At 42.1% G+C, this 27367-nt stretch overlaps 1 protein-coding gene across 30 annotated transcripts in view; it reads right to left on the minus strand.

Annotated features, from left to right (window-relative positions):
• ATP2B2 (ATPase plasma membrane Ca2+ transporting 2) overlaps positions 1 to 27367 on the minus strand; it is a 697462-nt gene that overhangs the window by 306563 nt on the left and 363532 nt on the right. For 4 of the 30 annotated variants that reach the window (XM_053294621.1, XM_053294619.1, XM_053294615.1 and 1 more), the window contains one exon: positions 3362 to 3441. The exons of the other annotated variants lie outside the window; for them this stretch is intronic. The gene's annotated coding sequence lies outside the window, so the exon portion shown is untranslated. The remainder of the gene's footprint in view (positions 1 to 3361; positions 3442 to 27367) is intronic. 30 annotated transcript variants of the gene reach the window in all.

The raw sequence follows: 27367 nt of genomic DNA on the forward strand, positions 1-27367 counted from the left end.
GTTGGGGGTGGGAGGCACTGTTTTACAGTGGTTCCGCTCCTACCTCTCAGACAGATTCCAGATGGTGTTGATTGGAGATTGTTGCTCTTCAAAATCTGAGCTTAAGTATGGTGTCTCTCAAGGCTACGTACTTTCTCCATTGCTTTTTAACATCTACATGAAACCGCTGGGAGAGATCATCAGGGGATTTGGAGCTGGGTGTTACCAGTACGCTGATGACACCTAGATCTACTTCTCCATGTCAACTACTTCAAGAGCTGGCATATCCTCCCTAAATGCCTGCCTGGAAGCAGTAACGGGCTGGATGAGGGAGAATAAACTGAAGCTGAATCCAGATAAGATGGAGGTACTTATTGTGCAGGGTCAGAACTCTAGAGACGATTTTGATCTGCCTGTTCTAGATGGGGTCACACTTCCCCAAAAAGAACAGGTTCGCAGTCTGGGAGTACTTCTGGATTCATACCTCTCCCTGGTTTCTCAGGTTGAGACGGTGGCCAGGGGTGCTTTCTATCAGCTCCGGCTGATACGCCAGCTGCGCCCGTTTCTCGAGCTCAGTGACCTCAAAACTGGTACATCTGTTGGTGACCTCCAGACTTGACTTCTGAATTGCGCTATAATAATAATAATAATAATAATAACAACAACAACAGCAACAATTTGATTTCTATACCGCCCTTCCAAAAATGGCTCAGGGCGGTTTACAAAGAGAAATAACAAATAAGATGGCTCCCTGTCCCCAAAGGGCTCACATTCTAAAAAGAAACTTAAGACACACACCAGCAACAGTCACTGGAAGTACTGTGCTGGGTGTGGATAGGGCCAGTTACTCTCCCGCTGCTAAATAAAGAGAATCACCACGGTAAAAGGTGCCTCTTTGCCCAGTTAGTAGCGGCGGGGGGCTGCCTTTGTACATAGTCTGGAAACTTCAGTTGGTTCAGAAAGCAGCAGCCAGGTTGATCTCTGGGTCATCTCGGAGAGACCACATTACTCCTTTACTGATGGAGCTACACTGGCTGCCAATAGGTTTCTGGACAAAATACAAAGTGCTAGTTGTAACTTATAAAGCCCTAAACAGCTTAGGTCCTGGGTATTTAAGAGAGCGTCTTCTTCACTACGAGCCCCACTGCCCACTGAGGTCATCTGAGGAGATCCGTCTCCAGTTACCGCCAACTCTTTTGGTGGCTACCCGGAGACGGGCCTTCTCGGTCGCTGCCCCAAGATTGTAGAATGCGCTCCCTGCTGAGATACAATCCTCTCCATCCCTGGCAGTTTTTAAAATACAACTGAAAACCCATATTTTCGCCCAAGCTTTCTCAGCTTTTTAAATTTTTTAGGTTTTACTCTCTGGTTTATTTTTAAATTGTTAAATTGTTTTAAGTTTTTGTATATGTTTTTAACTTGTTTTATGCTATTGTTAATCACCCAGAGATAAAAGTTTGGGGCTGTGTACAAATTTGATAAAAATAAAAAATAACAATGATTTTTTTTTTAAGTGCCCAGTTTGACACAAGCCTTACCTCAGTATCAGGATCTTCTTGCCAACTGAGTTTCTTTAACTTTTTGTGCTTTCCTGACCTCTGGCTACTGGCTCTTCTACCTTTCCTGATTGTCTGCTCAGCTCAACCTCTGCTCTGCTCTCTTTGAGCCAAGCTGCCCATAGTTCAGCCCTGACAACAATGCTTGAGATGGGACTACACATTTCATCTTTGATGGTTCCTTAATTTAGTCTAGTCCTGAAGGACATTGAGAGTTTTTACTTATCCATGTGGCTAGGTTTTGTCCATGATCACCCATATATCACAATTCTGACAGGTACAAGGAGGACATAGCTTTAAACCACATAGATCCAGTTGTTATCTACACACATACACACAAGCAAATGCCTTATGAGACATCATCTTTAAAATGTAACCTATACTTGGAAAATAAAAATTTCTGATTCTACAAGCGCTAAACCGGAGAGTATTTACGAAATCATGTGAATAGACATGTAAATTATTATATTAAGAAATGCTTGTTAATTGTGGGTGTGGTAAACTTTCCTATATGACTACTCCCTATCTGACATTATCCTAAAAGGAAGCCTATTTAATACCTTTAAAACATGTGGCTGGGCAATCAAATTAATTACTTTGATGTAAAGAATCCAGTAATACACCCTCTTGCATGTATATAAGTATAGATGATATAGATAATATAGATATAGGTAAAGATGGAAAGGCTGCTGTAATTCTATAACCAATTTCCAGCAGACCTAATATCTGGCTAAAGTAATGAAGATTGTAATCTAAAACATTTCTATTACAAACATTTATATCAAAGTAAGTTAATATTTAATTATATTACTTTAATATTAACTCTATCATATTACGTTTACTACCATAGATAATAACCAGAGTTTCAGAATTAGTTACTTTTAAATATGTGTAGCTCAAAAATTTGTGCATTCCTGCATCAACAGAATTTAGTCCATTAAAAGATAATGGCTGACATCCTAACAAACCAAAAATGGTAGGAGCTGTGTTCTTGCAGCAAGAGGCTGCGTCCTCACATCCAGAGGTTTCCCTACTTCCTCAAACTGCGCACTGGAGAAGGAACAATTTTCAATGATCTTTCCTGCCTCTGGAAATGCAGCCCTCAGGAACATATCATGCAGCCCTCAGGGACATATCTTTTGAGGGCACAGAACATATCCAGGGGCAGGAAAGATCAGCAATAATTGTTCCTTCCCCAGAGCACACACTGAAGAAGCAGGGAAACTTCTGGTTGTGTTAAGGGCAGCCCCTTATTGTGAGTGCGCAGCTCTGGCTATGTCTTTGGACTGGTAAATCAAGATGACAGCCAATCATACCTAGAGTATGGTTCCAAAGAACTCTCATTCTTTGGAACCAATAGGACAGCAACTATGTACAAGTAACTATCAACGTGAATTTGAATTGTCGAGGGGGGGGGCTTTACAAAATATAGCCACTATTTCAAAATTTTACAGAATATTCAGACTTTTATAAGTTCATTAGTGGTCTTATATTTTCCATACCCAAAATGTTGCTTTTCAGGGTGTTTTTTTACATTGTGAAATATAACATAATGAATTCCTTTTTCAACTTCCATTAACAGCTACTAGGACACCAGCTACTGAATATTTCTGTTTTACATATTTCTAAATGTAAAATGTTCATAAAAAATAACTTCCTCTATAAAATATTGTAATAATTAATGGTATCTCTTCTAGTTCATGATTCTTTCTTTAAAGCTGACTAGTTCAACAAAGCATTTCAAAAATATTTTCATAGCAAACATCTCCTGCCTTGCTATAGTTTTGTAAATAAACAAATTTCCACACACAAACACACACACCTACCTCTAACTCAAAGCTTAACAACTTTTCAAGATGAAATTGTGCCTCTCATGCCCATTAGTGTTCTTCACAGGAGGAAGGGGCTGTTGGTTAGAGATAATAGTTTTCTTAGTGCAGCACCATGTGAGCATGGAAATCCCTGTGATTTTCATGTTATCATGAAATCCCTATACTAAATACTGCAGAAGCCAAAAAGTGATGGATACATTGTGGGAACAACTGAAGCAGACAAACAACATGTGAGATCCACAATAACATCTTACCTTAGAATGTACTTTCCAAATGCAATGACACTTTCTGTGTTATAATGAGGCACACCTTACTTATTTAGAAAGGGAGTGCTCTCTCTCCACCCCTTCTTAATATTTTAACTGCTCACTGACCTGGGAAGAAAGAGTAGGCACTGCAGCAGTTGTGCACAAAGAACAAAGCATTTTCCTGATGTAATATATGTAGTGAGCAAGTAGGACTGGCCGTGTTGATTCACTAACAGTAAATCTCAGATATGAAAAAAATAATCCTAGCCTCTTAAATTCAGACATTTCACATAACCCTTTTACAGCATCCAGCACATGCTACTTTACAGGACCCTTGCAGGAAACAACAGGCCATTTTTATGTGGACAGTGAATTCAACTTGGCTTATCCAAAGGAATGCTGTCTCTTTACTGTGGCACTGGCCGCTGGCTCCTACAAATTCAGGCTACATGGGTCAAATGGTCCAGTTCTAATTCTGAACAGTATCATGAAGTAGCAAGCAAGTTAGGAAGATTTAACAGATGCTACTTTAAGCATCAAAGCAGTCTATATCCTCTTTAGGAAAAGTGCCACTGATTCCATCCTTTCATTCTGATCACATGCAGCAAAAGAAACCACCCAGCCAAGAAACCACTTTTAAATGCTTCCTAATGGTTTAGAGAGAAGAGAGAAAGAGACATTTCTCACAGAGATGAAAAAGAGAGAAAGAGACATTTCACAGGAAGAAAGATTGGCCAGAGAACTATTTCACTACATATTGTATATAACATGGGCAAGGTTCCAGATGGCTGCACATGTACAGAATGTCCCTCCCCCAGAAATCCTCTTCTGGAGTGGCACAAGAACTTCACCAGAAGTGAATACAACTGCTTTCCCGTTTTCCTCTAGAACAGGCAATGGAAGCCACCAAGGCTTTTTCCAGTAAACTCAGCACCATCCTGAAGCACCCATGAACTGGCCATTCAAGGTGAATACCTTTGACAATCCAAATATGGCAGGCTTTTATTTTTCCTACTGTTGCTCTAGTCACTAAAAAATTGTGTCTAATTAATTTGAATGTCAGTAAATGTTTTACTGTGATCAAAGCAGGTAATAAAATGCAAAAACATTCTTTTAAGTCATAAAATCAACAAAAGAGGCAAAGCATTAAACTTGTGCTCCAATAATAGGAATTTGATTATTATATGTGAATCATCCCAGTGTATTTCAATATGAGTTCAGTTCATACAACCCAACAAACCACTTTTGTTGAGTTGTGAATGCAGCCTGATTAAACTCAAGCCTGCATGCTCTCTTCTCTTCTTTCCTCAACACTATAGCCCTATTCACATGTTATGTTCAACACTCATAGGAGTGTACAGTAAACACAGGTACAGTTATTCACACATTATGCTGAATGCAGGCACAGCAGTACACTTCCTATCTATCTGTGCATTTGAGGAGCCTGTACCGAGGTACAGTTTTAAAATGAATGTAGGTACAGTTGTTCACACAAAAGCATGTACGAGCAGACAGACATCTGTACACTTGTACAACATAATCCCTGAATAAGGCTCATGTGTTTTTCAAACCCAGGTACAGTGGACACACTGAGCTGTATTTTTAACTAGCAAAGATGACTGCATCACAGCTCCACTCCAGAGCTGAGGGGAAAGGAGAAGTGTGGAGGAGATGCATGGGCCTGGAGTTCCTTGCAGCCACTTTCCTGACCCAACAAACCAGAACCAGCTGCAGTTTTTAGGGATCCCTTGGCAAACTGACCTCCATGAGCCCCCCCCCCCCCACACACACACCTGGGCCTTCTCACTAAAGTTCCTTGCGGAGCTTATCTTGGCAGGTGGGATAGGTTGGGAGAGAGGAGGCAATGGCAGAGAAGCTATCTTGTGTCCCCTTGCCATCAGCACAAGAAGGCAGAGGGGGTTTCAGGGACCAGCAGTGATCCCTTCTGAGCTGTCCAACAATGCTGTCCAACAACGTCGATGCCGTCCCCAAACAAACTATGGTTTGCTGGATCATATGTACAATAGTCTTCCTCAAAGGCAAAAACATTCTTGCACTGTCTTGTTCCAATGAAATAAATTACAGAAGCTCACTTAATGCACTGAGGAACAATAAAAAGGGCACATTACACATTGGGCACATTACATAACACACACTTTTTTTCATAAACCATTTTTGGCTCTGCCTTTCTGTGGCTGTCTGGGCTTATGTAAACCAGCATTAGAAATGTAGGGGTAATTGCCAGGATGATAGCTGGTATAAGGAAGCAAAGAGACACAAACACAGCTAACTTGAGCTAGGCGGTATCTAATCTGCTGCTTGAGATTATTTTAATGAAAAGCAGTATATAAATCAAACAATAAAGAAATAATCTGACTGCCAAATATGGCCTCTTTAGATACTTCTCAGAAGCAGGATGTTAAATGCTATGGTGTCATACACTCCTGAGCTCCTAAACATATTCTGAGCTTTGATTTTACAAAAACAATGATTTGACTTGTGGTCTGCAGGATTGAGGTGTATGACTTATCAGAAAAAAAACATGCTTTTAGAATAGCTGTCTGGTATGGTGATCAGGGGATCTGGAAAGGTCATAAAGCCGATAAATCAGCTTTTAGTTTGGCACTCATGTCTGCCTGGAGGTGGTAATGGGCTCAATAAGGTATAACAAACTACAGAGGAGAAATGCTTGACTAACAAGCAGAAGGTTGCCAGTTCGAATCCTCGCTGGTACTATATCGGGCAGCAGCAATATAAGAAGATGCTGAAAGGAATCATCTCATTAGTGATGTGCTCGGACTGGTCCAGAGGCCATTCTGCAGGCCTCCGGACCGGTCCGGCCTTGGGGCGGTTCAGGCGCTGGGGTGGGGGTCCCTTTAAGGGTGGGGGAAGGGTGTCCCTACCCCTCCCTCCGCTTATCCCCCACCGGCGCACATCCGTTTACCAAGCATTTGGGGCGGCAGGATACCTCCCTGCCGCCCCTTCCCCCTCTGGCAGCAAAAGACTTCTGGTAGCCTTTTGCACATGCACACATCACGCCTTTTGCTGCCAGAGGGGGAAGGGGCGGCAGGAAGGTATCCTGCCACCCCAAATGCTTGGTAAATGGAAGCACAGTGGTGGGGGACAAGCAGAGGGAGGGGTAGGTACACTCTCCCCCCGCCCTTAAAGGGACCCCCATCCCAGTGCCGGACTGCAGCTCCGCGGTTCCGTACACATCCCTACATCTCATACTGCACGAGAGGAGACAATGGTAAACCCCTCCTGTATACTACCAAAGAAAACCACAGGGCTTTGTGGGCACCAGGAGTTGAAATTGACTTGACAGAACAATTTACATTTATCTTTACTGACTGTGTGGGGTTGGGACCCAAGAGATGGTTTAGATCTGCCTGTTCTGGATGGAGTTACGCTCCCCCTGAAAGATCAGGTACGTAGCTTGGGAGTGCTCCTGGATCCCCAAATCCCTCTGGTTTCTCAGGTTGAGGTAATGGCCAAGAGTGATTTTATCAGCCTTAAAATGGTGGTGCATATGCTGCTAACCTCCACTATACATGGGGCTGCCTTTGTACGTAGTCCAGAAACTACAATTGGTACAGAATGTGGCAGCCAGACTGGTCTCTGGGATGTCTCGAAGGGCCCATATAACACCAATTTTAAAAGAACTTATCGGAAACCTATATGTTTCCAAGTGAAATACAAAGTGCTGGCTATTACCAATAAAGCCCTTTAAAGTTTGGGCCCAGGGTACTTAAGAGAGCACCTTCTTTGTCATGAACCCAGTAGCCTATTAAGATGTGGAAAGATCCAGTGACGGTTGCCGCCGGCTTGTTTGGTGGTGACTTGGAGCCAGGCTTTATCTGGGGCTGCCCCAGGGCTTTGGAATAAGCTCCCTGTCAAAATAAGAGCATCTCCTTATCGGTTTGCTTTTAGGAAGACCCTCAAGACACACTTGTTCGCTCAGGCTTTTAACCGCAATTAATTTTAAACTGTTTTGTTTGTTTTCATCCCATGGAATTGTTTCAGCTTTTTTATTCTGTGAAATTGCTTTACTTGTTCTTACTCTGTTTTATATTTGTTGTTTTAAATTGTGTACACCGCCTAGAGATACACATATCAGGCAGTATATAAACATTATAAATAAATAAATATTGTGCCCTAATCAAGACTGTGGTATAAGGCACAAACTTTACTGATTTCCAAAGGCCAGGCTGTCCATTATAATGACTTATGTTCCCCAAGAAATCAGGGGTCATAAAAAGAATGTATTGTGCACAAGTTCACTAAATTTGCATTTAACTTGTCCACTAAATTTGCTTGTCTACTAAATTTGCATTTAACTTACTGCTCTGGGCTCCTTGGAAGAAGAGCAGGATGTAAATGTAAAAATAAATAAGAAGAAAATAAAATAGAAAGTGTTTGCAAAAATCCTTCCCTAGGCTCAGCATAATCAATAGTATTTGGTTAGATGCTGTTTAATAAATGGTTTATTAATATATGCACTGGAATCCTGGTGGGAAGGGCAAAGGTTGAAAACTAAATAAGAAGGCAAAAATTCATGGAAGCATAAGCTAGCAAGTAGGCTCACAGAAGTCTCAGCCTCTGAAAGAAGGTTTATTTTTTAAAAGTATTGAAGCTCCATTCATTGGATATCTGACTAATGGAGTTTCAACACTTTTTAAAAATACTGTTAATCTTTTGATAATTTTCAGTTATTGTTTTTTATTTTAAAATGTTTATCTTTAAAAGGGTGAAGACATCTTTTAAAAAGAAACCTTTTCAGAACATTCTTCTAAAACTCTTGGGCAAAAAGTCTACGGTGGGGAGGGGTGTGGGGTCCAGCATAAAGGTAAGCATGCTTAGACTTATTGAAATCAAAGGAGTGTATGCATGTTGACCTTTTCACTGGGCTCTGGGCTAGTTTGCCGTGAGAGGTCAGGAACCAATGAACAGAGGCAGTGTATTGCTTGTGCACAGGCTGTCAAGAGCAGTCGCCTCTTATTAGAGGCAGCTTTTGGTGGTGCCAGAGGCTGCCACTGGGGACACCAATGTACTTGTACTGGGCACACCAATGTACTCACAGAAGTACATGACTCTTTATTGATTCAGGAGCTTAGTTCGTGCCCAAAAATATGGTGGGTGCCTAATACATTCTTACACACATGGGGGGGAGGATTTAAACTATCCAACATTCAAAACAGTAGTTTGGTGACTGGGCATGAAAGATTTTCATGCCACTGCACATGTGCTATTTTCCTCCCAATTTCCTCTTTGAAACAAATCCCCAAAATTGCTTTTTTTAAAACTCAGATAAGTTTACAGACATGTGGGGGATTCTACAGAGAAAGAAAAGAACTTGTGTGTGTATTTTATTGACAGCTGCAATGTTCTGTAGTCTTATGCCAGCATTTCTGATTGGCCTGCACTGTTGCATGCATCAGTGCTTAATAGGAAGTTGCAAATACTCAAAGATGTGGACTGGAATTTCAGGAGCACAACTTTCATTGTTTCATGTTCCTGAAGTGCAGGTGTGCAGTGAGTATTAGGACTGCCGGCACATCCTTAGATGCCCACAGCAGTGTAGCCTGATTGGAAGTGCCAGTGTAGGACTGTGCAACATGTTGGCCATTATTAACATACACCTGTCCTCTTGGGATCATGACCCTCAAAAGGAAAATAGTTTCCAATGCAGCAGTTTAATTATACTAAAATTATCCCTCTTTCCAGAGTAATTATATTTTAATGGATGTGTACTGTATTTTTCACTGTGTCATTGTTTAAAAGAGTAGCCTTCAGTGAAACAAGCTATTGAATTCCATTTTAGTACAGCACGTACTATCTGTACTAGTATCTAACAGCTTCAGCAATCATCATATTAAATACAATCATCCCTTATATACTACTACAGCTTACACTGCTGCATTATTTTCTTATAAGTTCTATAATATAAGGGATTGTTGGAGTGAAAAATCACGTTTTCTACATTATAATTAATTAGTAATCCAAAACTAACATTAAAAGTTGCTAATGAACATCTTGAACATCAATTCAAGAGCACTCTTGTTCTAAAAATAGGTCCCTAATCTTACTAGTAAATTGTATTTAAAATAATTGTACAACATCTGCACTGTAGTTGCAAATTTGATATATGGATACCATGAAGACCAACACAAATTGGCAATATATTTAGATGTTTTAAAAACATATGAATAACTGTAGATTATGGTATCAGCTAATGAAAAGAATTTCCACCTTGCAAACTGGATGATAAATTGCTAGCTAGTCATTTCAGATAAAAAATACTACATAGAAACTACTATGCCCATTAAGTCTTCTATGGCTGTTTTATTTAAGTGGGGGAAGGGAGGGAGAGACAGTGGGGGGAAGCCACTAGAAGTTGTGACATAACATTATAATGTGATATACTCTGTATAAGAAATTCTGATATAAAAGCAAAAGGCACAGAAGTTATGGCATGATACTTAAGATATTGAGGCATTTCACACGAGCAACATGAAGCACTATGAGGGCTTGTGCGGGGAGAGTGGGTATGACCCGCTCTCTCCACACACAAGCAGGGAGCTAGCCCTGGGCATCCAGATCAGTCACCCACACGATTACCGGCTCCATCACGGAGCCAGAAGGGGTGGTGGGGATCAGGGGCCTCCCGGCCCCCAGAAGTCCCAGAATGCCCCGCACAAGTGCATGGGGCATTCTGGGAAGCTCCCCAATGCTGGTAGGCTTCTTGTAGCCTCCCGGCCGGGGGTCTCCTCATGTAACCTATTTGTTCCACTAACTTCATTTGGGGGAGCATTTTAGAGGGCTGGCAGCCGGGAGCCGCACAGCTCCTGTGGCGGCACACGACCAGCCAAAACAGGGCTGGGTTCCCTTAACCCAGTTTTGGCTGGTCATGGGAAGAGCTTCTTTATGTGATGATGCATATATCTGAATAATGGAAAGGTAACAGAGAGCTATTTAGGGTAAGTGTGCATGCGCGCGCACGCGCACGCGCGCGCACACACACACACACACACACACAGAGTGATGTCACTTGCATTCTTCCTTCATTCTTACATTCTTCCTTCTCATGCCAAACACAATACAGGAGAACCTCACTATTTGCAGAACCGCTATTTGTGGTTCCGTGTATCAACAAGTGTCTAATATACACCCGTTTCCAGTATCTGTGGATACTAATGGGTTAAAAGCCATGTATCCATGGTTCCTAGAGGGCTGGAAGTAAATGAAGAGGTCACTTCTGGTCACCATTTTGTCTTGAGGAGAGAGGAGGATACACAAGAGGCCATTTTGTGGCTCATTTCCTGGATGGGGGAGGACTTTTTCCATGAATTTTTGTGGTATTGGGGGCCATTTTGTCCTTTGCCAGGGGACATGGGGCACCTGTGGAGCACACCACAGTAAGTTTGGGGCAGTTTGGGGGCTATTTGGGGGCTTTTTCCAATTTTTCCCTCCACCCTGAAACCTAACTCCCCTTTCCCCATAGCACTGATGCCTCGCGAGGAATGGAACCCCTGTGAGTAACGAGGTTCTCCTGTATGTTGCAAAGTGAAATGACATCTTAGAACTCTGAAGAGATCTTAAGATCATCTGCTTCAGCCCTGTGTCATGCCTCAGCTTCTCCTTGCATTAATTTATAGAACAATTCTCTTTAATATCAACACACATATGATAATAGTTCCCTAATGATAGGAAAGCATATTAAAAGAACAAGGAAGAGGTTCTTTGCACCATAACTGCCAGGCAAATGTTGACCATTTGACCACTTGTTCTTCTATGTGCTGCAGAACCACACAGTGCAAAAACCGCTTTGGCTGTTCCTGGCGGCAGCAGCAGAAGCAGCTGCTGCTTATAGCTGTTCCTCAGCATCGTAATATGCAAATAATAAATGCATGCCAATAACATTTAATATGCACAGATACAAACCAAACCACTTCAGTCCATGTTGAATGTTCAAGCTTAAAGGACTCCAATTTTTACAGGCTCCCACTAATGTTTGAGAACAAGCAAATAACTGGACTAATCAAAGAACAATTATCACTTCTCAGGATAAATCCCTTAAAGAAAAGTATCTCTCATTCATCAGCTCTGTCTACTTTCTCAGTAAAGCAAACATATTTTTTGACTGATACAGAAAACGTACATGCCCATGTATAGTATGTCATGGAATGGAGTCAGAAAAAGGTTACGTGTGTCTGGTGAATACATGCTGAAGTTAATCAACGCCAAAATGGCACCATGACCTTCAACAGTATGCAAAATGCAGAGTCAGTTCAAACGTAAGTCTCCTTTTACTTACGAACAATGAGAGCTTGGGAGAACATCAAACCAGACCTGTTAAGAATGCAAGCAAATCTATATTTCACTTGAAAGCAAATCAAGCTCAGTCTCTTTACAAGTCAATTTTTATGTACGATAAATGCACAGCTGCTAGTATTTTACTGTGGGAAATCCAGACTAGTGATATCCCTAGAACCCTTAATGAAATTGGTTCCATATATTAATGTGGTCACCAAGCTGTATTATGACTCAAACTCAATTTCTCCTGGAAGTTCTTCTATGGTTCAGAATATGAAATGAGCTTCTGTGCCTGTGTGGTCAGTCAGTGTTCAAAGGCAGCTGTTCTACAGGTGCAGAACTGCTTTAATGTTAACCCCTTGCCCTCACTGAAACTTCTGTGGATTATTGTGAGACCAAGACTCTGTTGAGGCATTAACCAATGAAAGCTCTCCCACTGTACTAACACACTACGGAGCCCTGCCTTCTGCACTGACCATAAGTATAGTGTACAAAAACTGACATTCTGTCTGGGGAGAGATTCTTTCTGATATTAGGAATGCTGCATTCTTAGTCAAAAGGAGAGCCTCTTCCTGGATATACCGTTTGTCTCTGCAAACATTGTGCTTGTGATCAGAACAAGAGGCAGGGCTACATGGTGTATCTGTGCAGGGGGTGGATCCCTTTGTTAGTGTTGAGACCATGTACATTGTCCAGAATTAATGAAAGCCTGAATAGGGCTTAAGTGAACTTTTAAAATGGCCTTGCAATTTACAAAACAATACTGGGCTGCATGAACAAATAAACTAATTATTTGGCCACCATTCCAAGTCTGAAGATCATATGTACACAATAGTCAATGGCATGTTCGATGAACATTTGACTTACAACAGACAATACCATGCTACGTAAACAAATAAATTAATCATTTACATGCTAATCTATGTTTGATAACTGGAGCAGCTGTCAATCCTTGATCATGACGCCTGATGCATGTTTGCCCAGGCAACATGCTGCCTTCACTGCCCCTACAATTCCCAGGAGGGGATACAATACTGCACAGGGTGAGGGCAGCTTTGTCAACAGCATCAGAGGAGTCTGGGCTCACTCACTGCTATGAGCATGTACGAGAGTCTATATTTCACCATGTATGTTTGTCTTGACACAAAACTTCCTTTAGTGAACAAAGGAATGATGTGGATTCAACAGAACACGTTTCTAAATTTAAAGGGACCCTCCTATAAGTAGAGTTGGTGTACGTTTATTTTTATTTGTTTATTTAATGCATTTATATACCACCCCTATACAAAACGTCCCTGGGCAGTTCACAATATAAAAACCATTAAAACATTAACATAATTAGTTATAAAAGGTACTTATATTTAATTGTTTTAATTACATTAATGCTTTGATAGTTTTTATATTGTGAACCGCCCAGAGACCTTTTGTATAGGGCGGTATATAAATGTACTAAGTAAGTAAGTAAGTAAGTAAATAAATAAACAAATAACTTAGAATTCTAATAACTGAAACTTTAAAACTATAAACTAAAAGCCTGCCAGGTATCTTTTTAGTTCCTTTTTAAGAACATTCAGAGAAGGAGAAACTCTATTTTCATTAGGAAGCAGATTCCAGAGTCCCAGGGCAATTCTAGAAAAGGCCTAGTTTTGAATCGCCACCAACCGAACTGGTGGCAATCTCAACCGGACCTCCCCAGATGATCTTGAGAGGTGGAGGGGTTGACGAAGAAGAAGGCATTCTCTTAAATACCTCAGACCCAAGTCATTAAGGGCTTTATAGGTAATGACCAGCACTTTGTATTTCACCCAGAAACTTATTAGCAGCCAGTGTAGTTCTTTCAAACTGGGTGTAATATTATCTCTTCGGGCAGCCCCGGAGACCAACCTGGCTGCTGCAGTTTCTGAACTACGTACAAAGGCAGCCCAATGTAGAGTGCATTGCAGTAGTCAAGCCTGGATGTTACCAACATTTTAAGGTCATTTATCTCCAGAAATGGACGTAGCTGGCAAATCAGCCAAAGCTGATAGAAAGCACTCCTGGCCACTGCCTCAACCTGAGAAATCAAGGTGGGGAGTGAAAAGGAGATAAACACAACTGTGGCCTGTTTGCACCTGGCAGCAACTCCCTCCACTTCATTGGCACCAGCCACCACTGGAATCCTGCCTGAAGCCTTGGAAAGCTGCTGCCAGTCAATGTAGACAATACTGAGCTAGATGGACCAAAGGTTTGACTCAGTATAAGGCAGCTTCCTATATCCTAGGTTCCTGACTTACAGGGCAGCGATCATGTGAAGCTGCTCATAAAAAGCTGCTCAGAAAGATTTGGAATTTCATAATTTAGCACCAGGTTCCTACAGATAAATCTTCCATTCAGGGGAAAAGAAGATAGATAAAACAAAACAGTTTTATTTACAGTGAGGTTATTCACACGCATGTGCAAAAGCAGGCTAAGGGAGCCCAGCCAGTTTTGCACATGCTTGTGAACTGCCGGGATCAGTCTGATCCCGGCAGCAACACAGTAGCAAACCCAGCTAAGTAGCCACTCTTTAAAACAAGGTTGAGGGAGCGAGCACTCCCTTAACCCTGGTTTTTTAATCACCTGCCAACCGCGGCTGCTTGCAGCCACAGCTGCCAGACTGCGGGGAGCCCAGGGAGGGAAGTGGGGATCCTCATGATGCACCACAAGCCCATGCAGTGCATCATGGGGGTTGTGATGACACCTCCCGGCCCCCAGCCCTCCCCGCTGCCTGGGCATGCAGGGAATCATATGGGCGCACGGCAAGTGCGCCCAGGACAGGAGAAGCAGTTTGGGAGGTAAGTCTAACCCTCCTTATCACAGCCTTCTCTGGAGCCCTTCTCACTGCTCGTGAGAAAAAGCCTTCTGTGTTATTCTGAAATACATCTTTTAAAATACTGAATTCCTATAGAAGACCAGAGGTAATTAATATCTTTACCTTGATATTAAGGTAAAGAAAATTAATTTTTAAAATAATATCTTTACCTTGATTACATTTTCAGAATCATAACCAGATATGGAATTTTAATTTTTTTAAAAAAATTGAGACATCACTGCCAGTATGCCAGCGATCTGGCATTCAATCTCTCTAGGTTTCTTCATACAATGTTAGTTCACCCCAAATTGAAAAACACCCTTGAAAGTTGGGGTTTTTAGATATTTGTTATAGCACAGCTATAATACTCGATCTACCACCTTTTTATCCTTGTTTTTTCACTCTTGATTTCATTTTAATTAGGAGAACTAGGAAAGGAGAACTAGAAGAATGGGAAAGAGGAGAGTTAGGGAAGAATGGTCTGTGGGTCTTTTTCATATTAGATTGCAATAATTATACTATAACTGTTTATATTCATTTTATAGCAGAAATTTAGCACTTTTTTTTGAAAAGTTATTTTACTATCCTCCAAACTGCTTTATAATTATTATCCCTTTCAGCAATCAAAGCATGAGCACAAGTAATGAAGACCTATTTCTCACTGAGATGGCAAATCTATGTGGTTTGTATACTTGTATGAGGTGAACTCATATGAATGAATGCTCCTCCATACAAACAGTTCTCTGCATATAAAAAATTAAATGGCCCAGAAGGGCAAATTAGAATCCTTCTTCCTGACATCTAGTTTTCTGTGTGGATGGAATTTCTGTATGGATGAATATTCAATCATGTTAGTCTCCACCTGAAGTCCAAAAGTCTTACAAAAAAAAAAAAAAGATATGTAGAGAGGTACAGCCAACTGCAGCAGGTAGCAACCTTGTTACCATCTCAGTGACTAAGCCTAACATCCCAAAAGATAGCAGCTTCCCAATCATACTAATGGCAATGTTTCCTCAAAGCTGTGCACGTGTGCACAAACAACTTTTTGAATGTTTGCTTCAGATGTTCGCAGTTAATTTTAGATCCTGCTCTGGTTGATCAGGAAAGCCTCACTCTGAATGCATGTACACACACATTGCCTTGATACTACTGCCCAGAACAAAACTCGTTTTGCACATAGATTAAAAAAAATTAAAGGATTAAAAAAATAAACTGTTTCAAGAACACTCCCAATAAAATCACATATATGCAAAAGGCTTCCAGTATTCACCCTTTTTAGCCACATCATTTATCAGGTGTCAGCGCAACAGCTTTGTGAATCACTGCAACAGAGACCCATCTATTGAATTCATTCTTATTTCATCCAACAAAAGCCTTATTTTCTATTAATGAATATGTTGTCCTCATGAATGACTTTGATCTACTACTACCCCACCAATGCCAACTTTCAAGGGGTTATACAAAAAGATTAAAGTTAACCTGGCAGGTTGAAACAATTACTGGCAAATGCATGATGAAAAATTGGCAGTACAGGTGGCAAAACATGCTCAACACATCTGTTTCTGGCTTTAGCAAACAAGTGATCTTATTTGAAGTCCTATTAGAAAGAGGCTTACCTGTGTTCTATTAGAAGGAATGCCAATTCACATTTCACATAGAATGAATGCTGGCTAAGTGAGCCCACAGAGAGATTGGCACCCTAACCATTATACTTCACTATACACTTAGTTCATAACACAGTCCACTTTGTTATAGGCCAGTTCTTGTGGCATAGTGCAAACAGAACAGTTGCTGCTTGTGCTGATCTCAACTAGGTATGGACAATCACTTGAGAGTTCAACCTGAACAATTAAGCACCCCAGTTCTCCCCTTCTTCAAACCTCCCTGCCAGTTTTCCTCACATCTCCCCCAAAAATCCATACCTTGGGGAAGTTGGGGGGCAATGGAGGGCCAGGTGGAGCAAATGGCACACTCAGTACACTTATTGCCAGATGATGGGGCCTGGCAACACACTTACTTGCCTTTCTTAAGGCAAAAGTTTTTCTTTCCTTGAGGAATGGATGAGGGAATGGGTGAGGTATGCTCATTTTAATTTTGGCCAAGCTTAATGGGGGCTGGACCAAACTCAAAATGGGACTGATCAATTTGAGCAGAAAGCTAACATATTTGAAGCCCCCATTTCAAATAATCATCTGTAATTTCAACCCCTGGCTTCACATGTGGATGCAGCAGAATACTTTAGCAATATAGTAGGCAGCTGCTGCATGAAAAACTCAAACTTCTAGCACACAAGCAGGCCTTGCCAGTCATTGCCCGAGGCATACTAAAAATCAGTGGCCCCAATCCAGTCAGGATACTTGAGTATCTATTACTTCACAACATTTTGGTCCCAGACTAAGTAATGTTAATTGTGACCAAGTCCAATTAAAAGCAATTTAAGTTAGTCATGACTTTCAACGGGACTTCACTTTAGCCAGACTAGGGCCTTAGTATTGCAAAGTTCTATATGCCCAAGTAACCTGTACACCAGGCCTGCTCAACTTAGGCCCCCCAGCTGTTTTTGGACTACAACTCCCATAATTCTCAGCCACAGCAGCCAATAGTCAGGGATTATGGGAACTGTAGGCCAGCATCTGCAGGAGGGCCGAAGTTGAGCAGGCCTGCTGTACACAATGACTTCCATGTGTACTACCAACAGAATGGAATCTGAGCAAGCACTGGAAATGGGGCGGCTACAGCTACAGCTGTGGCTGCTACTGTTGCGGCTCCTTTTTGACACAAATACTGGCTGCACAGCCAATCAGGCCAGAGTGAGGGATGAGTCCGTGGGGCCAAAACTGAGATGCCGGTGTTCTTATGGAACACTGGTGGCACAGAAATCGGGTTTGTGGTGGCAGAATACCACTCTGACCAAAGATTCAGAGTGGAGTTTAGGGAGGGAAACCACGGGTCTCTTTCTGCCACAAACTCCATTTTTCCAAATTTGGTCATGCGGGTGAGGAAACAGGAGGCAAAGGGACCTCTTAATTCCTATTACAACCTAATTCGGCCACTGTCTAAAATATGGTTCAAAAGTCCCAAGATGACAACCCTACATGTGAGATGGCTGCAACTATGGTTTTCCTGAGATGCAGGGGATATGTGATATTTGCCATACTGATCATGAACATCAGCACACCTTACTACAAAGTTACTGGAGTGTTTGCACACGAGCTCCTGGGATTTTTCATCAAAATGATGGCAGTGTAATGGCAGCCCAAGAATAGCTTGCCACATGTCAATTCAATGTGTGCCAGATCTGTTTCTGCTTAAACTGAAAAATGGGGCCTCCAAATGGTCAAGTGAAATGGCAGAAAAATATCTGAAGCATTTCTATTCAGCTGTTCACTTCATCTGAGTGGTAAGGTATACATTGTGTTCTATTTCATGTGCCTAATGGATGAAAGAAAATTATCTGAGGTATTAAGGTTAGAGATAGCAGACTGGAATATATTACTGACCACAGTTGTTGAGATAATAGCTTTTGTGAAAGAACAGAAGCTCTCTTGAACAGCTACAAGAATTTCACATGCCAGATGTGCCCAACCACTATGGAGCAGCAGATCTTGGCATTGTCAAGCTTTAAAAAGCACTCAGTAAATAAGTGGAACAACTCTAGTTTGATCCAATATACAAGCTCCAGTTGCACTTAACCTCAAAGAGAGCCACTGATACAGAGACACGTGGAAATATTTTCATGTGCCTGCTGCATTACGAACCACAACACAAAGGTATGGCTCACAGATATACAAGGTGATGTTGCTGCCTGTCTGCCTGGAATTGCTCTTTGTTATCCAGTTTCCACTGGGTTTCTGCTGTAATTGTGGTTTTGGAACCATTTTTAGTTGATCCTGTGATGGAATATTCATATATTTGAGATTTTTGCACTGTGCCCCATGGATCAGATTTCAGCTGCAGCAGTTTGTCTCTGAGTGACAGCGCATCCAATAAAAACTTGATTGCTGCATGCGAAGAGTGTACATTCCATTAGCACAGGATTCTGAAAATGTGAAGTCCCCTTTCTACAAGTAGTTGTTGGGGGATATGTGGTCTCCTCTGATGCCCACCATTCCTTTGTGAGTGCCTTGATTTGCCCTGGAGGTCAAGTATAGCCTTTCCCTCTCTCCCATGAATATCCCTATCTTCTAACTTGGTTTATTGACTGCCTGGCATTGAGGCTCAACTTAATTCTAGATTGTGTTTTGCTTCTTAGAGGCATACCTAAAGGTTGTGATGCTCTATCCCATTATCTGAAGATACATCTCTTTTTAGTTGAAATTTTAGTTGATGTTTTTAGTTGAATTTTATTGTTTAAATTATAAATTTTACATACACTTTAAATACGTTAATTTTTTTTGTTTGGTTTGCCATTGTAAACTGCCTAGAGACTTTAGTAGTGGGAGGTATATAAATATGTTAAACAAACAAACAAACAAATTTCCATTTCAATCTACACTAAAGCAGGTTTTTTAAAAAAAAAATACTTGAAAGAGAATTAAAGTTTTATGTAAATTAAATTACTGTATTGCATTTCTCAACTTCCATTTTTAAAAAATGCCTATAGTTGCATTACCATTATCAGTCACCAATAATGATCAAGCAGTTGGATATCTGGAACACTAGTTTGCCATTAAGTTTAAAGTAAACACTTCCCTTTTCTATTTTTATGCTGTGTATTTTTGTCATAGGGTCTGTGATGATTGACTCAACTGCTTATGCTTCCAAAAGATATCAGAACAACACATTCAACATCACAAAGAACATAAAGTAAATCATACATAAACAGTAGGATAATCAGGACATGCTTATCGAAAGAACACTGATGTGGATTTTTTCTAAGAGACTAAATAAAATTCCTCACAGTTCTCAGAGTATTGAGCAATGCGTTCCAAACAATTTACTAACAATTCAGCATCAAAAAGGCATCTTAGGTATCTCAAAAAGGTATCTTAAACAGAAATTCACTTTTCTCCTTCAAAGTTATCAGTTAGCGATGCTAACTAATAAACATATTTAAAAATAAACTTATGAGATGAATGGATAACTGAGAGAGTTCTCAGCACGTATTATGGCATACAGGATTTTTTAAAGTTTTCAAGTCCTAGTTTTTCATCAATCCAAACACATGTCTACATTTTCAAACAGAATTCATAAACACTTTCTATATAACATTTGAGATAAGTAAAGAAACAGCCAGTATAGTTATCACAGGTACTGAAATTTGCAGTTACCAGCCTAACTAGTTCAGTAAGAGAGCCAACATAGTAAACAGCCCACAGTGCTGGGTTTAGCTATGGAAAACTCAGGTTCAAATCCACAGGGCCAAACCAGAACACAAGGTTTCCTGAAAATTGTGAGTCCTTTGGAGACAGGGTTCTAACATTTGTTTGTTATTTATCTGTGTAAACCGCCCTGAGCCATTTTTGGTAGGGCGGTATAGAAATCGAATTAATCATCATCATCATTTTATGTTATCTTTGTATGTTCAAGTAAAACGTTGTGTCTTATAGTGCAAACAACTCAACAAGGATGCAGATCATGGCACAAAAGATTCTGAAAAACTGAGTGAATACATGTATAGTATGACATGTTAACGGGACAACTTCTATGCTATATCCAGTTTTTGGCACAATCACAAGTCAGTATATAAAAACTAATTTTATGAATATGCCCTTAATCTCAATCAGTCTCACACATATCACAATGATCATACTTCATCCCAAATTACAGAGTGATTGCTGTGTTGGTCTGTTGTAAAACAACAGTGTCCTGTGGCACCTGAAATACTAAAGCATTTATTTATTGTGGCATAAGCAATTAATTGTGATGACACGTATGCCATACTAAATGTGATAGTCCTTCAAGTGCCTTTGGCCGCAGTCCAACACCACGTCAAGCACAATTAATCCCACAGGACAGCATCCAGACTACTGACTAAGCACCACTGAAATCAATTAGACAAGTTAGTTGTGTCCTATTGATTTCAGTGGGACTTAGTCATGGTTATATTAACCAGGCTGGGACTTTTCCAGAGGTGATCTTATTGTGGGCTTTTTAAAGCTTCCACAGTAGTTACTTATGGGTCTTCACACACAGTCCAGACACTTGCATAATCTTTCATAATTCTCATGTTCCCATGCTCTGGCCAATTGCTGAGCACAGCCTTTGTGCTGATTTCAGAGTACCACCCAGTGGCCAACATTTGCAAATCTGTTGGGATTGATTCGCAAGCATTTGCCAGCAGGTGGTGCTGTGAAAGTAGTGCAAGGGTCATGCTCAGCATGTGGCCAGAGCATGGAAGCATGCTACAAGACAGTATGAGAATCTTCGAAAGACTATGCAAGTGACTAAACAGTGTATCAAGATGTGACATTTTGCATTTTTTAGTATTGTTCTGAACAGTGGGCTTAGGTAGAGGTAGGGGTGAATTTGTTCTCCACAAGAAAGCCAAGGCCTGTTCAGGAGTAGAACCTAGGGATGTGCAGAACGTACCGAGCTCGGAACGTTCCAACTCGAAATGGGCCATTTTGATTGTTCCGAGCTTGGAACAGAACACCCTTCAAATGAAGGGCCTGTTCCAAGCTCAGAACAGAATGACTTCATTCAGAGTTGGAATGTTTCAAGTGTGCTGAGCACAATTTTGGATTACAAAATGGTGGTCTTCTGGCCTCTGCACATGGGCAGCAGCCATTTTCATGGTGCACAGAGGTCAGAGGAGCCCCATTTTGGAGTCCAAAATGGCGCTCAGAAGGTTTCAAGTGTTCCCAAGCTCATTCCCTCAGAACAACCGGCTCAACTGGTTGTTCCAAAGGATCGTTTTGGATATTTGTGTTCCATTCCCAAATCAGAACATAATGCAAAAATTGTTCCATGCACATCCCTAGGACAACCAACAGTCTTCAGCGGGGAAGTTAAGTAAAAACTTGGTAACCAAGCAGGGCACCTGACCTGAACCTCAGAGTGGAGATAAAGTTAACATCTCTGTAAACTATGTTAGCACTTTGAAACTACTACGCTTATATACCTCTAGAACTTGTAACGAATATGTTTAAGGAACTTTTGCTAAACAATAAAATCCTGTTATTTAGTTTTAACACATACATTTTATTTCCTCTCCCACATTACCTGAAGAGGGACACCACCCACCCACCTGGTGGTACTACTACTCAATCAAGATGAGTGAGAACTGAGAAGGTTGTCTCAGATTCTGCCTCATCAGGTGTGAGTGGTGGCAGCAAAGGTACCCTGAAGCAGGGTGGACCCTCACAGAGGACTCCTAAGCAACTGCTGCAGAAATGTTTAAAAGCCCACAATAAATCCACATCTGGAAAAGCTGTTGAATACTTTCTAGTGATTTAAATGGATTTAAGCACACTTAATTCCATGTGACTTTTTCAAAATTATTCTTTCACAGTTGACAGAGGAAGGCCGTCACATAGAATGATATCGCGTTTTTTCTGTGCATGAATACAAATTGCTCAGTTTTGTAATTTTTTAATGAAAAGCAAACCATCTTGTTCATACATTACCTTTAATTTATGAATTTTAGTTCGTAAACTAATTTAATTTACGAATTTTAGTTTATCAGGAAATAGTAACAAGATTCTTCTCCATCCATGAAGAACCTTCACCACAACATACAACAGAAACCACCACATTCACATATTTGAGGTGAAGGATATACTTGTCTTGCAAGATAATGTGCCTTAGAGCTTTAGGATGTTAATCCCATTTTCAAAAGTGATTTAGACATTCATTTAGGTTACAGGGACTGCATAATCCCATCAGTAACTCCCCACATTCAAATGCAGGGCCTTTCCTTATTCCTTGACTTAAAGTTTTTGGATCAATGTTGTCTCTCAGAATACATTTAGGGTGACATGACCAAATCTTAAAATAGTACGTTGGTCATCTAGGGACACTTCTGACACTTTGTGCAGAAAGGCAATTTACCTAGCTGGCAACTCTGACCAGGTGGCTGACCTCATAAAGAGAGTTGGCCAGGAATGAGCAATTTAAGCTTATTACTATATCAATGTCAAGCTCAAAGAAGAACTGCCAAAGCTCAACTAATCCTTCATACCGAAAACATACTTTCGTAATAGAAAAACACATGCACCTCAATCATTTATAAAAAGATGTCTGACTGTTGTTATGGTTACTTCAACTGGAGGAATTGCTGACGGTACTGGACATATTAACATGTTGCATATTTTTGATGTCAGCATTTTATAGCGATGGATTGTTTCAATGTACACTAAAACTCTGAAAATCACTTGCTTTACTTCAATCAGTTACCAAGTTGGGGGGTGGGGAGAATCCTTATCTTTGATCTGTTTACTTTGAACTGTTTACCCAATTTAAACAGTACTAAATTTCTCTAACACTCTAACTGCTTAAAATCGGACTACACAAAAGAACTAAAAAAGCAACTTCACTCCAGCATGTTTATCACAGTTTTATCCTATTATAGAGAGCTAAATTAATATCTTCAATAAAATATGAAATTTCTGAATTGAAGAGCTTTTCACTGTTTTTAAGCACAGTGAAACAACATATGCCATCCCATTTTCCACAGGTAGCACAAGTATGTATTTGGTATGTAACTAAAGCCCTTCTCAGCTATTTTTAAAAAGGGAACACTGTACTTGTGTACATTATCGTAAAAGCACACCCAGAATTCCCCCCCCCGAGGAACTGATGTGCTCAAAAATCCTCTCTCTATCACACACACACACACACACACACACACACACACACACACACACTCCATGCATATGGCATTTGAAAAGGCCAGGGCCATAAGCATGATGCTGGTTGTTTCCATGATTGGGTGGCTGGAGAGCCCCAGGCTTCCAGTCACGGAAACCACCACCACACTTAGGGCGATTTCTTCTCAGAAAAATGCTGTAAGCATTGACAGTTGGCAGGGAGGGTGAATCTTTTTGAGCACATCAGCATCACAGCAGGGCTTCTGGACATGCTCTCAGGACCCTGTAAATGAGTACAGCATCCCTCCCCCCCCCCGCAATGTCTGAAAAGGGCTTATGTTGCTGCTAGTCTCAGGCTACAAGGAGCACCCTTAAGAAAACAAAATACAGCTGTAATGCGAAGGTGGGCCTAATGATATCCATTCTCATAGGTAACCCCACATACAATATGTGCCGGAGTTAGCCAATGGAATGCCATTGGAATGTGGGTGGGCAAGGAGATAGGGAAGAGGTACATGGTGGCTAGAAGTGAGCAGAGTCACTCCCCATGACTCCAAATAAAACATGGAGAGTGAAGGAGCTGAGAACTGAAGAGGGTAAAAAAGGCTTAACCACCCACATTCCAACAAGCTATCCTATTTCAGGACACCTCTTACAGGGCCTGCAGAATCACACAATACCAAGAATCACCTGGCATAGTTAGGGCAGAGGGGGCTGGTATGCAGGCCAGCCAGATGGCACACAGCCCTCCTGCTGGTGCATGCACCCTCTCTCATTCGATCACCTTCTCTCCCTCACTGACTCACCCACAAACCATCCCTAGTTTGCTAGCTGGTTCGTTTGCTCACCTCCACTGCTCGCCGCCTCCTACTGGCTCAGTTGCTTCACCCCACCCTGACTCGCTGGCATGCTATGTCTATCCTCCCCTGCTTTCTCTCCCTGCTCCCACCAAGCAGTTGGCAAGTACCAGCAGCAGAGGTGCTCTTACCCCTGGATTTCCAGGCCAAAGTCCAGGGCCTCCACATCCCTTGGGGCCCCCCAAATTCTTTTAGACTGCCCCGGGTGGTGTGGCTGCATTAAAAATGTGTTTAAATACTGTGTGGGTGGGTGGGCCTCCAAAAGCCTTTAGATCCAGGCTCCAAAATTACCTAGGTGCACCTCTGACCAGCAGCTCCTACAAAGCCTGTGCCAGGGGCAGCTGCTGCAGGGGACAGCCAAAGGTGGCATGCACCTTGAAGGCTGCATCTCCAGCCCTTCCATCTTCCCTTTCCACTAGGTATGTGTGAGATGGCTCAATTTGAACCATGGTTCAAATCAAACCGGCCCATTTTGGGCGGTCTGAGTTCAAATCAAATCAGAACTCAGAGTTCAAATCAGAACCAGCACCCAAGAGGAGAATGCTGGTTGGAGTTCAAACTGGCCCAGACCAGTTCTAAGAACCGGTTTGCAGATATACTTTAAAGGGAAATCCACCAAGGATGCCTCATTACACGGGGGTATTCCCTATCCCAAAGGCCGGGAGGAGTGAAAGAAAGGGCAGTCGGTGCATTAGCAGAAGCTGCTGTGGAGGCGGCAGAGGCATCAGTGGAGCAGTGGCAGGGGCACCTCCAAGCCCCCCACTGGCCTCTTGAAAGATAGCCCAGGCCAGTGGATGGACAGCCCGGACAAGCATGTGCAGAGGTCACAAAAATGGCCTCAGTGCATGTGCGGAGGCCCAAACCATCCCAGGCTGTCCTTCAGAAGGCCAGCAGGGGGGCTTGGAGGAGTGCCCCCCTGCCTCCGCTAAGGTACAAAGTACCCTTTCGCTCACCACCCCACAGTGAGGAAACCCTCACTGGATTCCCCTTAACAAGTATATCTCTGAATCTAGCCCCCAAACAAGTTCAGCTGAATCTGGAACCAGACTGGGCTGGTTCGAATCCGGTCTAGATACAAAATGAACCTACAACACCAGTTCTGTTCACACCCCTACTTTTCACTCACCTGCGCACCTATGGCAGCAGTCAGAGCTCCACTCTGCAACAGGTGTACAGGCTGTACAGATGTACAGGCTCTGTACAGAGCTCCACTCTGCAACAGGTGTACAGCAGTCAGAGCGCCACTCTGCAACAGGTGTACAGGTAGGGGCCACCAGGCAGTGGCGGCCCCCAGAAAAACTATTTTTGCAAGGAGCTATGTTTGCAGGACTCATTCAAACACAAGTAACTTCTCCCCTGAACAAGTGTTGTTGTTTTTAAGAACTGTATCTCTGAATTGTGTTGAATTCTTATCAAGTTGGAGGGAGATCTCCTTGCATACAGCAAAATAATTTACAGTATTATGGAGAAATCTTTTAACAGAGGTTAGGCCTATTCCTGAATGGAACCTTCAAGTGGCAGTGTATCTCTGAATACCAGGCAAACAATGGGAAAGGTCTGTCACTCCCAGGCCTTGCTTTTGGGCCTCCCAGAGACATCTGGGAAAGCAACTGTGGCCACAGTTACCCATGCCTTAGTCACGACATGGCTGGATTACTGTAACGCGCGCTACATGGGGCTGCCCTTGAAGAATATGCGGAAACTGCAGCTAGTGCAAAATGCGGCAGCTTGGGTTTTATCTGGAGCTGCCCGCTGCAATTGCATCACACACATTTTGAAAGAGCTGCACTGGCTACCAGTTTGTTTCCAGGTCCAATTCAATGTGCTGGTTTTGTCCTTTAAAGCCCTTAACAGTTTGAGCCCAGGATACCTGAGAGACCACCTGCTCCCAAGGGTTGTGTCATGAGCATGCTGGAAGACTCCGAGGAGGAGCTGGAGGAGGGGACGGAGGTTACAGTAGAAGAGGGAGGGCAAGGACCAGAAGTTGCAAAGGAGAGTGGGTCTGATGCACGGGGAGTTGAAAATGAGTTAGAGCCGAGTGAGGCAGCTCCTGTGGAGGAGGAGCGACTGGTCTCAGCTGTGGAGAGCCGTCGGTTCAAGAGACAGCAAGAGTTAAGGAACCGCATGTGTAGAACAACAGGCAAAGCTACTGACTCAGGAACTCTTGATTAACAGCACCGGGGGTCAGCCTATTTAAGATGACTGCACCACAGCTACCCTGCTGATCGCAACATCAATTTCCTGTGAGCTAATCGGCTGTGTTCATGTATTGCCTTGACTGTGTTTGGACCCTGGACAGTTTTGACCTTGCCAGTGGATTTCGATTTGGACTCTGTTGGATTGATTGGATTTGACTTGGACTGAACCTGGTTTGAAGAATTTCTTCCTGTAAGACTTTACTATTATACTTCTGGCGCTGCCTGTTTTATGCTCCGTCTGGCTAGCCTGACAGATTTATGACAGGTTGCTGCCCACTTGACCATCTCAGGGGGCTCTGCTCTGGGTGCTGACAATGAGGGAAGCTCGACTGTTGTGCACGCGAGACAGGGCCTTCTCTGTTGCTGCCCCCAGACTCTGGAATACTCTCCCGGTGGCTATTCGCTCCTCAGTCTCCATCACAGTTTTTAGAAAGCATGTGAAATCTTGGCTTTTTACCCAGGCTTTTATATGATTGTCTCTACTGCTTCTTTGTATTTTGCACAGTTTTTATGCTTGTATTTTAAATCTTTTCAGTCAGATTTGTTTTATATTTTAGCTTAATATTTTAATTGTGTAATTTTTATAGTCTTGTTTTTAATTTTTGTGTAAACCACCTTGGGATTGTTTCAATGAAAGTATACAAACTTAACAATAAAATAAAATCAGGCTGGATACTCTCGGGAACAGAATGCTGGGCAAGGTGCAGGCTCAGACTGGCCCACAGGGCAACTGGGCATATTCCCAGTGCGCTCCACCCGCAGGGCGCCCCTGTGCCCCGCCGCACTCGGCAGCAATGAATACTC

This window comes from Hemicordylus capensis, chromosome 2 (genome assembly GCF_027244095.1).
Source record: "Hemicordylus capensis ecotype Gifberg chromosome 2, rHemCap1.1.pri, whole genome shotgun sequence".
Classification (NCBI taxonomy): Eukaryota; Metazoa; Chordata; class Lepidosauria; order Squamata; family Cordylidae; genus Hemicordylus; species Hemicordylus capensis.